This window comes from Filicampus tigris, chromosome 1, assembly GCF_054856515.1.
Source record: "Filicampus tigris isolate MCC_2025a chromosome 1, RoL_Ftig_1.0, whole genome shotgun sequence".
Lineage (NCBI taxonomy): Eukaryota > Metazoa > Chordata > Actinopteri > Syngnathiformes > Syngnathidae > Filicampus > Filicampus tigris.
In genome coordinates this window covers 26499851-26515685 of record NC_141217.1, presented here as the reverse complement: position 1 = coordinate 26515685, position 15835 = coordinate 26499851, and the positions used below count along the sequence as shown (strand labels likewise).

Genomic DNA, 15835 nt, shown 5'->3' with positions numbered 1-15835 from the left:
GATTCCAATTATGTTTAACCAATTTCTATATTCAGCCAGACTGTTGCTTTTGCCCCTCTGCCCTGTTATCATCACAGCTGTGGCTCTAAACAATATTACACTCGCCCTATTGAAAATTGACTTGATAGAACAATTTAGATTGAAATTTATTTGCGCATACACCATCTCTAACTAGGTCTCTGTGCTTTCCTTCATCTTGTGGACTTAGTCAGTTAGTGGCGCAGGGCAGGGAGGAAATGAGACTATTTGCATCCAGAACATTCAAACTTATCTCACTGAATGACAGGACAGGGCTAGAAAGACTCCTCTCGCTAAATATAGAAGTGCAGGCTTTTGTGCCTCTGTCGACCTACAGAGCCCCTTCATTCCTTAATGATCTTGAAAGAAACAAGGTGCATAATAAAAACCTAATGGAATTAAACTTTGGGGTAAGTTAGAGCCATTCCGTATGGCCAAATTACTCTTATTAGCCCCCCAACAAAAATAATTAATCATGCTACAAGTGAAACGTAATGTGCATTCACACAGGCACACAAGTGAATGAGGACAGGCATGCTACACAGTGTAATTTGCATGTGGTATAGCTATTAGACTTGTCGTTCCAATGGGATGTTAGCATAATTTTGACCTTGGCCGGAGGCTCAATTATACACACAGTCTTAATGTGCGGCGGCAAATGATGATTGATGGTAATAACTACTCCTGCCAATCATTTTTCATGATACTGTCAGGATCCAGGTGGTGGGCGATTCCAAGCTAATCTGTGCATGTGATGACATCAATCACCTCTTTTTCACCAGAGTCTTTTAAACATCTGGGACAGCGTCTGATCCAATGTTCAAAACATTGATTATGTTGGACATTTCCGTATCGAACTGAACCAGCCTTTTTTTTGTCTCACCTCTTTTTTTTTCTCCTGCATCCAAATGGACATACCCCCACATTCTCTATTTTTCTCCAGCACTCAAGTGGAAAAGCATTTCATTTGATAAACAAAGTGGAAGGCTGCCACAACACAGAGGCCTAATTGAGAGTGATGGTCACTATCCTTCTGACAAACAGGAACCCCCCCAAAAATAGCACATAATTACTCCTCCTGCAAACAAAGCTGCAGAATCACTTAACACCACTCAACAAAAGTGTCAGACCCAATAGGTTCCCAGTAAGACAAAATGCACATCTAAGTTATTGTAATAAATACAGGCAGTCCTCGAATTACGACGTACGCGAGCTACGACGTTTCGACTTTACGACGCCCGTGCCTCCTCCTCCATTTTGTCCCCAGCACCATAGTGACTATGTTTACATACAGTCCATATTCGGGTTTAAGTCAAAATTCCGATTTCTGAAACATTCTGAATATCCCGTTTACATGATTGAGCAGACAGAGTTGCTCCGGCATTTGAATAACCCACTGTGTACGACGACACACAGCTTCATGACTCAAATGAACGTAATTTCCGCTTGTTACTTTCAACTGTCAATAAAACACAATATTGTCGTGGGCTTATTTGTACCGGCACGGTGTTGGTGGCGAGTGGGAGGGCAATAATGCCACGACAAGGATTTCGGCAGTCAGGTGCCTTTACTGGCAGAACGGCAAACGTTTCACAGGACGGCATACAGGTAGGCTCGTTTGTAACTCACTCGTTGCGGTAACAGCAGTCTGTGATCTTCAGTCTTTGATCCCTGGTATAGGCGGAGGATATATCACTCGACGTCCATACCCTGCGGGATCCGGAAGACAACTGACTAACTTCTCGCGGGAGGGTCCGAACAAAACCACAGCAGAACCCGCGAAGCCCGAGAACCATTAGGAGCACGTTCACTGAGTCGTCACACACACATACCATAGATGCCATGCAACAGGTAGGAATAGGCTGATGTGACGCCCCGTTACACTACCCCCCTTCTAGACTGCTGAGTCCCTTTAGCATCTTCAGGCTGAGTTATTCAGAACAAAACATTAAGTCGCATAACAACAGCACACACGGAAGCATGCAATATTTGATAGGCTAAACCATAACTGGAAAACTGCTTCAATTAATTCAAACAATTACTTACTCCAAACCAATTCAAACCTTCAGAGTGTTAGCCTACTTAACTAAAACATTTCAATTTAGTTAGTTCTCTGGGTAATGGGGGTGATATCTTCTTGAGAAAGAATAACACGGCCGCTTACATTGCTGGCCAGGCCCGGGCCATTGGACCTGACCAGGTCTAGTTTTCTGGCCTGTTGAGGCTGGGTGACCGCGAACATTCCCTCTTGAAGTGCCCCAGCTTTCCACAGTTATAGCACGTAGCTTTTTGACAGGCGGAAGGGCTGTTTGAACGGGATCGGGCCGCTGTACTCGAAATGCTCTGCAGTCGTGTGGGAGACCCCCCACGTTGCTGTTCGACTTGTGGGGCACGGATAGAAGTAGGCGCATTGGCAGCACGGTGCACTCCGACACTGGATGTACTGGTGAACTGCAACTGCCTCATCTGGTCTCTGAGTTGACTGAGTTCATTTGCCATTTGTGCTTCCTTATCCTTGAGTCGTTTGATTTCACTTTGCATCGCCAGGACTTCCTGTTGCAATGGTTGGACCGCTGATGAGGCTTCCATGACTTCAGGATTGTCATCTGCTCAGGATATACGCCAAACCTTCCCTCTCCCTTCTACTTCACGACCCAGGGTCGCCCTATAGTTGTATTCATGGGTTGCCACGAGCTTTTAGGCCTCTGTGAGTGTGGGGGGATCCTGGTTCATAACTTCACAGGCAACCCGCTGGTTTACAAGTCCCTTCAGAAATGCATCAGCTGCCAGCTGGTCCTGCATCACTAGATCGACCCCCCGGGGTAGGTCATAGTGACCAGTCGGCGGACCGTCTGCAGCAAATTCAACAGCGGATTCTTTCTGCTGACGGAGTTCACTGAGACTGCGGCGAACAGCGGAGGGTGGGTCAGGTTGACCATAGCGTTGTTTTAGTTGTTCTGTGAGGAGCACATAGTCTTCTCTTTGCTGCTCTGGGAGAGAACAAATGAAGCTCATGGCGGGGCCCCTAAGTCGCTCATGGAGCTTATCCAACTGCTCCATGTGGTTCCACCCGTGTCTCTGAGCCATTCTTTCAAAGGCATATAGAATGCGCTCCAGTCCTCAGTTCCATCAAAAGGGGCAATGAGCTTTGCGTTGGAGCAACATGGCAAGGGTCTGCTGTGGACCTGTGGGTCACTGGAGCGTCTGACTGGGGGTTGAGTGTTCCCGGAGCAAGGCATGTCCATCTGTTGTTGATGGGAGAGTTAATGGAGGGGCTTTGACTAGGAGGGAATATGGCTGTGTCCGGCAGCGCAGTCCCACCTCCCCTGGTTTCCTCCTCGCTCCAAAAGTGTGCTTTTGTGCTGCGTCTCTGAGCTTGTTTACCTCTGCTTGTGTATTTGCGACGGTTTCGCGCCAAACAATGCACTTCCGCATACAAGCACTTCCTGTACTACAAAGACCAGCATTCCTTGCAGTTGAGCAATGAGCATGCGCAGTGTCTCGATCGAATTTCGACCTGAACGTTGAAATCCGACATATGGGAATTCATGTTACATCGCCAGTGTAGGAACAGAACTCGTTCGTAAAATGAGGACTCCCTTTACTGTAGTTTTCATCACTTCAATAGTTTGCAATTTTGAAAATCTGTAGAGCCCCACCCCTTTGCCCTCGAAAAAAAATCCTAACAAAACCAGAAAAAAAAAAAAACCTGTGGAAAGTAGGGTTGGGCGGTATTGTGGTGATACAGTATCCCACGGTGTCTAAAAGAATAGCAATGGTGTCACTTTCAACACCATCATAAAAAAATGAAAACTGCAGCGCAGAAGAATCTAATTTGATATTAAATGTAATTTAATAGCACATAAAAGTGTGTGTTGTATTTTCAACTTAATATTACTATATCTATTTAAAACTAATAGTAGGCTATAATGTTTCTAGTAACTGCAGGGGAATGACGTTCGATTAGTCACGTGACAGCCCATGGCCTGTCATCTCAACTCTTTGACTCTCAACTGAAGTGCGTTGGTGCTCCACAAAAAATGCAACTGCTCTAATTTGGCTTCCTCTCAAATGCCAAAAGCGCCAAAAGGTGCCAAGATGCGCAAGACACTTTGAAATGCTACGGGGGCTGACAATTGTTTAGAAAAAGGAAGCTAAATATGTACATTTCAGTCAGGTGGCCGTCAGCGCATAGTTAAATAAACAGGACATAGATAGTGATAGATAGAGCCTTCACTCTGAGTGGCTGCTGTGTACAAATGACATTAGAAAATGACACGTGGCTTGGACCATAGCTGCATGTCTGATGTTTGCAACAAACCAATCTGCATCAAAATCACTAAAGAATTCAACAAGTTAAGACCAAAGAGAGGAGTACAGTGTGGTTTTTATTATATTCATTTTTTACTGTATTATTGTTATTATTTTAAACGCTTTCTGTGCGTACACTTTGCAGCCAGTCAGGAGTTGTAAACAACCTGTTTTGTTTCATGTGTTTATAGCTTGTGACGAATCTGCGGACTGGAACACAAAATTACTGGACTAATGTTGCCTTAACGGCCATAGCTCGAATCGTGATCCATTTAATGTGGAAGCTAGTTGGACTGTAACATGGCATCCTTAATATCATGCTAAAATAATAAATTCACTATCAAACTACTGTAATCACAGTAAAATAGCTGATTCGCGGCAAGAATTCTTCACCCCGGTGATTGACCAAGCAGAGCCGTTGGCGGCAAAGTAACCACTGGATTTTTGGTCCAAGACCCAATTGGTTGGAAGATCACCCTTGGCTCTGCCGTTCATCTGCATATGGTGAGGGATCCTGGAGTTTAAAGTTGCTGCGTTTGTGATAGCACGTCGCGATGAATTTGACATGAATTTGCTGCTTGGTGAAATGCTTTGGACAACATATGGTGTATAAAAGTGCACTTCGTTTACCATTGACTATTTTGAATAAATTGGATGTTTCATTTTTTTGGATTAAAACGTAAAAAGGTAAACGAACATCCATCACGGATTTGAGCCATGAGTCCAGCCTACACTAGACAGACTTGCGGTGGTTGGCACGAGCTATAAAATAAGTTTAATATTGGTGATGGTATGACCGTGCACCGTGGTGTAATGAGGAAATGGTGAAATGGTGTCAAAATCTGAATACCGCCCAACCTTAGTTGAAAGTGTATACTGTATATCACTATAGGAGGCCAGTGGCGGCTGCTGGTCATTCAAATGAGGGGAAGCTCAGCGCCGCCTCAGACAGATCATCCAATCATCAAACAGACGCAGAGTGTCCTGGTCAGCCTACTGCCCCATAGACCCCCAGAGACGCCGAGCGACCGATGGGTGGGATAAAGCCCAGTGTTTATCCAATGACCGTCCAAGTTCACGCAGTGAAACAACCCACTTTAAGCAGTCTACAGCTGGGTAGAGCGGCCTGGCGCTGCAGGCAATGAGAAGGAAGTCGTTTCAGTTACCTTTTGTAAGTAGCTGATTCTGAAGATGAAGGTAATCTAAAATGTACAGACAGCAGTGCATATTTAACCCCTTTCTTCCCATTTGAGGTGCGGGGCTTTTAGAGGACACTGAGCTTCCCTTTCAGTCTCAGAGCAATCGCCACTGTTGGAAGCTATACATTATATTAAAATATCAAAAAGAACAAAAATCCATTTTCACTTGCTGATGAATGTAAACTTAAACCAACTACATACAGTTACACATACTCACTTTCTGAACATAATAACTTTTTGATGAAAGTTACCTTGAGGAATGCCCGAGGTATGCTCTAAGCATAGCCAATAAAATGTTCATGCAAAGCAGAAGCTAGTTATTCATAACTAACTGTAATGGTAATCAGAAAAAAACAATTAAGCCAGCGAAAGCATTGACTGGACTCTGAGTCCATCCCGGATGACCGAGCTTCCCACCCTGTCTTTAAGGGAGAGCCCAGGCACCCTGTGGCGGAAACTCATTTTGGTGCAGTCCATCATCCTTTTTTAAATAGATTTTACTGTGTAAGTTTACTGCAAATCACTGTATATAATTTAATACAGGACTTTTTTTTGTTCTAGGAACACAGTGGTCCCTAACATGACATTTAGGGTTTCAAGTAGAAAATGTACGCGCACACACTGTAAGTCCACTTGCAAAGTAAATATTCACTCCACTTATTTTCATTACACTACTGATAAATGGGTGTAAGTGTGGAGACGAAATTTGTTAGCAATGAAAAATATTCAAGAATACCGGTAGTAATATTTTTCATTTTAAATCACACAGGCGCGAGTAGATTAACACTTTACTTGCAATGTGTCAAATTTTAGGAGCAAAATAGTATTGTATTGCTAAAATGTGAAAAACATGCAAATGAGGACTTGCAGTGTGAATACAAATTGACAGGCAGATATAACACATAAAGGTGTGGGATCGAGATTATAGGCATGGAAACATGTCCTGAAAATACCACTGGGCTTTTGTCAGAGTCAAGGTGCTTAGTTACTCTTGACTTTATGACTGTTCTCCATCTCCCAAAGCAATTCAAGGCAGCCATGAGAGGCGGGCAATTATCCTCTCCTTTCTACCGGCTGTAGAAATGAAGGATTGACTCATCCAGACTGTCTCAAGGGGTCCATATATGTCCAGGCTGCAGAGCCCCTCACCAATTGTCACCTTGCCCCCTCGTGTGCTTAAATCTTTCTTGAGCGGTTCAGAACTTACTGCTGTTCACTACTTCTTCAATGGGGATCTCTTAAAAGGGGAATAGGTCAGCTTGAGGTCAATCTTTATATTGGTTTAGAAGAGTGATGTTACTTATAAAGGCACAACGTTCAGGTCATATTGCTTTATCAAGACGATTATTCCTACCTCTTTCTTCCTAATATGATGACAGTATCAACATTTGGGACATCAGAGCTGTAAAGGCACGTGTAGCAAAATTTATTGCTTGCAGCGAGGTGGCAAACAAATAGCAAACAGTACTAGATCAGCACAAGGTCACATGAATGATTGGTTATACAAGAAGCGGTTGCTGAAGTAGTTGCACCTTGGGATTCCTGTTATCACAAGGCTTGTTCTCTTTTCCGCAGAGCATGTCACCATGGCAACTTGTGCTGCAGAATTGACATCATTAAAATGTATGTATATCTTCATCAATAAAGGGAACAACCTATTCATCAGGCAATTGTACAATTCAGGAGTCAACCACTTTAGACAAATCAAGCTAATATGGCCATGTTTATATATATATATATATATATATATATATATATATATATATATATATATATATATATATATAAGACAGTTCCTTTGTTACACACTTTCAAGACACCTTTTCTTATGCAAATACTTTGGGAAATGTCAACCGCAAACATCCATCCATTATCGATACCGCTTATCCTCACAAGGGTCGCGGGGCGTGCTGTCTTCGGGCAGTAGGCGGGGGACACCCTGAATTGGTTGCCAGCCAATCGCAGGGCACACAGAGACAAACATCCGCACTCACAATCACACCTAGGGGAGGCCGGAGGCCGGAGCCGGGATCGAACCTACGACCTCTGAACTGTGAGGCGGACGTGCTAACCAGTCGACCACCGTTCCGTGTATGTATATATATATATATATATATATATATATATATATATATATATATATATATATATATATATAAATAATATATTAGGGCTGTGCCATTAATCGCAATTCAATTACGATTTCGATTATTACACTCTATGATTACAAAATTGGCCTAATCGTAAAAAACGATTATTAATACTAAGTTTGAGTTGTTTTGAGGCATGCGCACACGAGTTACTCCGCCGCGTCGCCCTCTCCAAGATAGCTAGCTAGCCAGCCAGCCAGCCCGCACCCCGCAAGTCACACTGCACACGCTCCTACTCAACATTTTAACAGAGTAACAGACCTAAAAATGGCACCAGACGCGCCACAGGAACGACTTCAGACTGCATTAACTGTATACGTACAACAGGTGGCGGTATGCCCCAAAGAGAGAATTATGAGTAAGTCAGGCTGACTATTAATGAGCTAAGAAGTAATAAACTAGCTTTGAATTCAAAGATTGTTTTACAGAGAGGTTCTTGTGAGTTAAGTTTTACATTGCTATTATTTTTGGAAAGAGCAGGGTCAGGAGGTTGTGAAATGATATTTTGCAGGCTCACAATCCATTTCAGAAGAAGAAGACAAATTTGAAGAAAAAAAACATTTATTTATTTATTCTAATGGCAACTTTATTTGGGTTTGCGCAAGGACTTGGAAGCATTTTAGTCCACCAGGATTGTAATTTAGGCAACAATGTGACACAGAATTTTGGTTAAGGTAAGCAAAACTTTAAAGTAAAACCTTAAAGTGTTTAGTAAATTGGCCACCTCTGTATATTATATATTATTAGAGCTGGGCATTTTACTAAAATTTCCCGGTCCATTTATCGCCTTCCGCCTGCAGATGGGGTATCCTTTCGCCGTCCGTTTATCCACCTTTTTGTCCGGCCGGGCCAAATAGTAATCCGTAGGCCGGTCCACCTAGCGTTTTATACGGGCTTCCGTTAACGTTTCCGTCTACCTACTTCGACAAACTATAGTGCTAGCTTGCTGATCCCGCCCCATCCCACCGCGCCTGTTGTAACGGAAAAGCAACAGAGGCCATGTGATGTTGTGCCGGGCATAACGTAGTGGTGTGGTTTGTGGCTGTTTGGGACTAATGGGAAAAGTGACAAGTGTCGCTAATAACAGAGGCGATCCCCAGATTTTCACCGTTTATCAGAAAAGCTGACAAATCCAACATTGGCTTCCTTTGCAAGCATTCACTGCTCAGTGAGATACCACCTTAAAGTAAAAGGACAAGCACAAAAGCAAGTGAAGGCATAAGTGTTGTTTTGGTAGCTGTTTTGTTGATTAGTTGTCAGGATTATCGTAAAGAGTCATTTAAATTCTGGTGTAAATTTTGGACAGTCCTTACCATAAGACAGTGAAATAGTATGCTGCGCACCTAAAAAGTTATTTTCTGCGAATGAGAAATCTACTTAATTTAGATGTCTTAATTTACTCACAGACAGTCAAATAAGTCACAATACAGGAATTCACAAATTTTGGGGCTTCAGGAATTTGAGAATTTGCCATTTTGCTCAAAATGATGATTTTCCATTTGGGAGTTGACTTTTGTTTCCTGTGCTCCGACTTAGGTGCAGATTTATCTGGGGAGCACAGCTAAGAGATAACCAAATATATTATTACTTTTGTAGCTAACTTTTGCCCTTTCCATACACCTTGACACAAATCATGTTGAACCAAAACATATATGATAATCTGCTTTTTGGACATATCCCAATGGCACCAGGTGGATAATAGAGGACAAATAGAAAATTGCTAACCTTATTAGCCGACAGAGGATTGCGCACTTCCACATGAGCTCTGTTGGACTTAAGAATTTCAGACAATTTCATAGAAAAATTACAAATCAAATTGAATCATGATGCCCATGGAGTACCCAGTACTTGGAATGCACAGCTGGCTAATCTCGGCACAGTAAATAAATGTGCGGCGGCAGTGGAGGCCTCATTGTACGGCCGCTGCCTTCTTGATAAGTGTTTTGCTGTCCCTCACATCTGCTCTCAGCTAAACCCAAGTGTGTATCTTTGCTGAATTTGCATCCATTGTTGTGGATGATTTCCCTTGTGGTTTCTTGAATCAGGGGAGACCCCTTCTTTTAGACATCATTTGTCTACAGTGCAAATCGGGGATGATGGGAATCTTCCCAAGGTATGACTGATCTTAGAACTGATAACAGTCAACATAACCGAGCACCTTTTGTTTTTTTCCCCCTGATGTGTTGAGTTTTTTACACAGATGTCAGTTTGTGCAAAGCAATCAGATGCATGCAGTATCGGTGAGGCTTTCTTCATTTCAGTGCAGCACCACTTTCTGCCACACACAAAAGTAGCACGAGAAGCAGACACAGACAATTGGGAAAAGAACAAATTCAAGGTGACTGAAATGAATGGGAATAACTATGTTTTCTAATTGAACTATTGTTCCTAAAGTAAAAGGCATGGCAGTACTGTAGAAAGACCAATTCTAAAATAATGTATTTAAAGAATTTTTTTTTTAAAAGTAGTACCTCACTTACTGCTTAACACCTGACTTTTTGTAATCATACAACTGAAAATGTGTTTTGCTCCACACGTTAATCATACACGCAAGTTGATTAGAATACGGCATATTCGATACATCATGAATAGCATTTTTCATGTTGGCTGACAGGACACCACTTTGGAATTCATGAGCAACCTTCTAATATATAAAACAATATGGAAGAAGTAAATTCCTCGCTGCAGGCATAAGTGCAGCCATTCGTTTTGCTTGTAATGTTTTACATGCATTGCAGACCCCTGCATTGAGTATTATTTATGAGTAGAGAAAATTGAGCTGTTTTTCACTCTGCTAAGTATCATTTTGCAGCTTTGATTTGTGTATTAATACATATTATGAAATTGCACCTATTGGATTATTGATAATGTCAAAGGCAGAGTGATGCTGATGACAACCTCATGGCAGGTAATTCATGACAACTGGAGGCAAACCATTTCTGTACTTTAATGATTTCTGAGAAAAATGTACATACCTTCACTGAAAAAAAACCATAACCATCATTTTCCATGTGTAATCCCGCCCAAATCATCCTTAAAATGCTTTTTCGTCTCTGTACTTGTGTATAATACAGTCCCCCAATTTGCTATCCTTTAAGCCCGTATCTCACTGAGTGGCGCAGGTTTGCGAGTGTATGCACATCTAGCGAATGTTGTTTTTTGTCAGGGTTTGTTCAAGGTTGCAAACACTCGCAAAGACGCTCACCAACAGTTTTAAGAGTTGCATACTGTTTTTCATGTTGCAACAAAATTTTGATGTTAAAAATTTTCCTGGCGAAGAGAAATGCTGTTTGCGGCTGTTAAAACTACTGGCGAACGTCTTAGTGATCATTTGCGACCTTGAACAAATCCCCCCAAAAATTGTCGAGAAAACACTCACCAACCCTTGATGCTCAGTGAGATACGGCCTTTATTATTAGAGTGAATAATATGAATGAATAAAAATTCAAAACATACCAAAAGTGTAAATCCAGGTTAAAAACTGTGCTCTTTTCCCATACCTATGATCGTTCCAAGCCAATTAAAAAAAAATTTTCAAAATCTTGTTCTTGCACAATACGCTCTTTTAGTAAGTTTTGGAAGCTATCTATTATTACTTCACTTAGATTTTAAATGTCATTAACTCCTTTGCTTGTAAACAGCTACAGAATGCCCCGAAATGGTGGCATTTGAGGCGTTGATGGTGTCCGGTTTGGTGGTCTCAGTATTGTATCTCTGCTTTTTGCAGATGATGTGGTACTGTTGGCTTCTTCAAGCCATGATCTCCAACCCTCACCAGAGCGGTTCGCAGCCGAGTGTGAAGCGGTTGGGATGAAAATCAGCACCTCCAAATCTGAGACCATGGTTCTCAGTTTGAGTTGGATGACGTGTTCTCTCCAGGTCGGGGATTAGATCCTGCCCCAAGTGGAGGAGTTCAAGTGCCTTGGGGTCTTGTTCACGAGTGATTGAGGATGGAGCGAGAGATTGACAGGTGGATCAATGCAGCGTCTGCAATCTTGCGGACTCAGGATCGGTCCGTCGTGGTGAAGAGGGAGCTGAGCTGTAAGGCGAAGCTCTAGATTTACCAGTCAATCTACATTTCTACCCTCACCTATGGTCACAAGCTGCGGGTTGTGACAGAAAGAATAAGATTTCGGATACAAGTGGCCGAAATGAGTTTCCTCCACAGGGTGTCTGGGCTATCCCATAGAGATAAGGTGAGCATCCGGGAGGGGCTCAGAGTCGAGCTGCTGCTCCTCCACATTGAGAGGAGCCAGATTAGATGGCGCGGGAACCGTGTTAGGATGCCACCTGGACGCCTCCCTGGTGAGGTGTTCCAGGCATGTCCCACTGGGAAGAGGCCCAGGGGAAGAGGCCCAGAGGATGACCCAGGACATGCTGGAGAGGCTATGTCTTACAGCTGGCTTGGAAACGCCTCGGGATCCTCCAGGAGTAGCTGGACAATGTGGTTGGGGAGAGGGAAGCCTAGGCTTCCCTGCTTAGTTTGCTGTCCCCGCAACCCGACCTAGGATAAGCAGAAGAAAATTAATGAATTAATTAATGTAAAGATGGTTGATAATGTATTAGAATAAGTTCAGTCAATCACTGCATTTATTATAGTAATAAGGAGTTTAGTATAATGAGGTACAGTATGAATTAGGGGTGGGAGTAAATAAATTGATTTCCTGCTTCATGATGCAGCCACAGTCCACGGCTGGTTCCTCCTTGGTGTTCGAGAGACCGCACAAGTCAACAAGATTCCTCATTAATTTGTTGATACACAAGTCTGGCTGTTGACCGCGGTCTCATATCTTTAGGCTTTGCTCTCGGCAAAGTCCAGGCAAGGCTGCTGGATAATTTACCACCGTTTCCACCGGCTACATCCATCCTTGAGAACCTAATTATCAGTCTGTTAGCTTGCTGCTGTCCACTGCTTTGAGATATCAGTAATATAGTTTCATTCGACGATTGTCCATTTACCATACCTACTACATAAACTTTGAGGCGGTGCATTTTTGTCTCCAGCACTGTCTTCTAAAGACGTTTGCGAGAGTCTTCAGTGGAAAAATGAGGCATCTTGCTCCCAGTCTGTTTGCTAATAGCTGTCTTGTGCTAATTATTGGGTCATGATCAAGTGAGGAGTTAACAGAAAATGTTGAATGTAGGACTGTCATTATCAAATATTTTTAGAATAGCTTATTCTATTGATTAATCAAATAGCCAGATAAAAAAATATTTCGCATTAAAACAATGTTTCCCCCTATTACTGTTTATTAACCGATTATTTTTGTTTATTTTCTATTTAGTGCAAAAAACAACAATTAAGTAACATTACATGAGAGGGATTGATGTACTAAACAATCTTTTTGAAACTGATTCAGTTACTGGTTCGGTCTCCCAAAATAAAAGCAGATGTTTTCAAATGCCTTATTTTGATTAAACATAAAAGATCATCGGTCTGCGCTCATGAAGGACTACTGTACGTAAATCGAAGAACAATGAGTGTTGGGGGGGTTAAAACCAGACGATAAAATAAAGATCATTAACAGAAAAAAATGCAAGCAAGGGCGAGTACAAAGCAGCAGGCATCTACACTCTACAAGAGCAGGAAGCAAGCAACAAATAACTTAGCTTCCAACACTGAAGGCAAACAAATGAAAGCATCAAAATATCATATGCTGTGTTTGCTGATTCTAAAGTCTGCATGTAAGAAGAATGCGATAAAGTTGAGCCAACGGGTATATTGAAACATCCCAATACCAAATTTAAAAAGCACAAAAACAAATCATTAAACAAAACAGCAAATTAAAAATCACAAAAATGAACACAAACTAAACAAAACATAATAAAAACTAACCACAGCAAATGAAAAATTGCTGAATGAAATAAAAAGCTAAACAACAGCAATTGAAAAACAAAGGCAATAAATAGCTAAACACAACATGACATGTAGAAACCAAAAAAACAAGAAGCTAAACACAACAGCAAATGAAAAGAGAAATGGGCATCCATCCATGCATCCTTCCATTATCTATACGGCTTATCCTCACAAGGGTCGCGGGAGTGCTGGAGCCTATTGCAGCCGTCTCCGTGCAGTAGGCGGGGGACACCCCAAATTGGTTGCCAGCCAATCGCAGGGCACACAGAGAGACAAACAAACATCCACAGTCACAATCACAATTTAGATTGTCCAATCAACCTACCATGCATGGTTTTTGGAATGTGGGAGGAAACCGGAGTACCGGGAGAAAACCCACACAGGCACGAGGAGAAATTGCAAACTGACAAATGGCCAAACAACAAAAAACTAAATACAATATCAAATGAAAAAAAGACAAAACAACGAAAAAAAGACTAATCACAACAGAAAACCCCCCAAAAATGGACTGTTTGGGTGTGTGCATTTGGTCGAACAACTTTGTGTGTTTGACTGCACTCGCGTTTGATATATATCGGATTTATATCCATATACGAGAAGGCCTGAGTCAGATTCGGAAAAGATTGGAATATCGTAAAGATAGTTAAATTCAATCGTATTTACAAATGCTTTGTTTTTTTCTCGCATTTTGTTAGATTACATTCAAGCCTGTTATAAATTGGGCCACTTAAATGGAGGTTATCTTCTCAAGGCCGTTCAAGAGCCAAGAGATCTCTGCTGTGATGCTCAATTTTGGAAGGATCTCATCCATGGGATGTAGCTAGAGGGTAATGAAGACGCATGAGGCAGGCTGCCGTCTACCACAACAAAGCTCTCTCTCGCCCTCTCAATACATACACACACACATATATATATATGTATATATATATATATATATATATATATATATATATATATATATATATATATATATATATATGTGTATGTATGTATATGTGTATGTATGTACATATATTTGTATGATGTGCTGACGATTGACGAATGACGTGACACTTAAAAAAATGACTTAGCACTGACGGAGGTGGGTTTTCGTTCATCATTGTAATCGTCACTAACCGGGTCAAGTCCCGATGGACCTCTCAGTCCGTCACTGACCGACACCCATTTTGCTGACGACTGTCAGAAACACGCCTCGCCTGTATCGCGTGGGTTTCTCAGAGGTGACTGCACTGACTATATAGATGTACACATGTACATGTTTGTATACAATACATGTGTATTTCGCGCTCATCAAAATGATTTTGTTCTTAATCTAAATAACGTTATATTTTTCAGCTCAATGACAGCAAAACACATAATTTCAGAGGTGCTTATAATTTCTAGTTATGACTTTTCAGACCAGACATAAATTATATTATCACTTGCTGACAGTGCCAACAGCTGCCAACATTTTAGTCATTGCCACTTCAACATTCCCTGCAGGACATTGACCTTATCGTGTACAGGTGTATTCAGACCTATCACTGAATATATGACATGTCAGCACCCAGAGACAGCAATCAGGGTCAGGAGAGTGTAAACGCTCTGCATTATACTGGCAGCGACTTCAATGGACAGATAAGGCCAGCCGACTTGAGGCAGTATAAGGTCAAAGTGAGTGCAGCGAGCTTTAAATGGAGACTCAGCATAAAGTAAGGATTTAAAGATGATCATGAAATGTGCACTGTGGGATACGATTGCTTTGCCTCTTGTTTTCCAGGACAACTTTCTGGAACCTCAAAACACAAACTTTTGAAAACTTTTCAAAGTTGCAGATTTTCAAAAATGCTCTCTTTTTGTGTCTGTATAATTCTGAAAAACAGATGTCTGTTAAAGAAAAAAAGGCAGTCAATGGTTGCTTAGTTATTATACATATTGCAGTATTTCCCGCCTCTAATTTTGCAGATGAGTTTGACAACCTTGTCCTCTGTATTTGAAACAAACACAAAAAAGTGTCCTCTGGCTAATTCACGTACACTCTTTCCATCATGCTTCTGCAGCTGGCTATGGGTAAGCTGGTGGCAAAGTGTAATTAGACCATATTAGTGTCAGTATTTGTTGGCGGGTGAGGGTGCGTGTGCGTGCGTGTGTGTGTTCTTGATAAGGACACGGTTTAACAGCTCCATTGTGGCTAATAATGTCTAACTAAACCATCCCTGATGTTAAATCAAACGTCAAATGTATTGGTTAATATTTTACAAAAAATGTGCAGGTGTTTCACTGGCTTATCTGGGTAGCAAGGACCATGAAAATTCATTAAC

At 41.7% G+C, this 15835-nt stretch overlaps 1 protein-coding gene across 2 annotated transcripts in view; it reads left to right on the top strand.

The window, feature by feature from the left end:
* Window positions 1-15835, top strand: part of LOC147153391 (uncharacterized) — a 66003-nt gene that overhangs the window by 26836 nt on the left and 23332 nt on the right. The window lies entirely within an intron of this gene.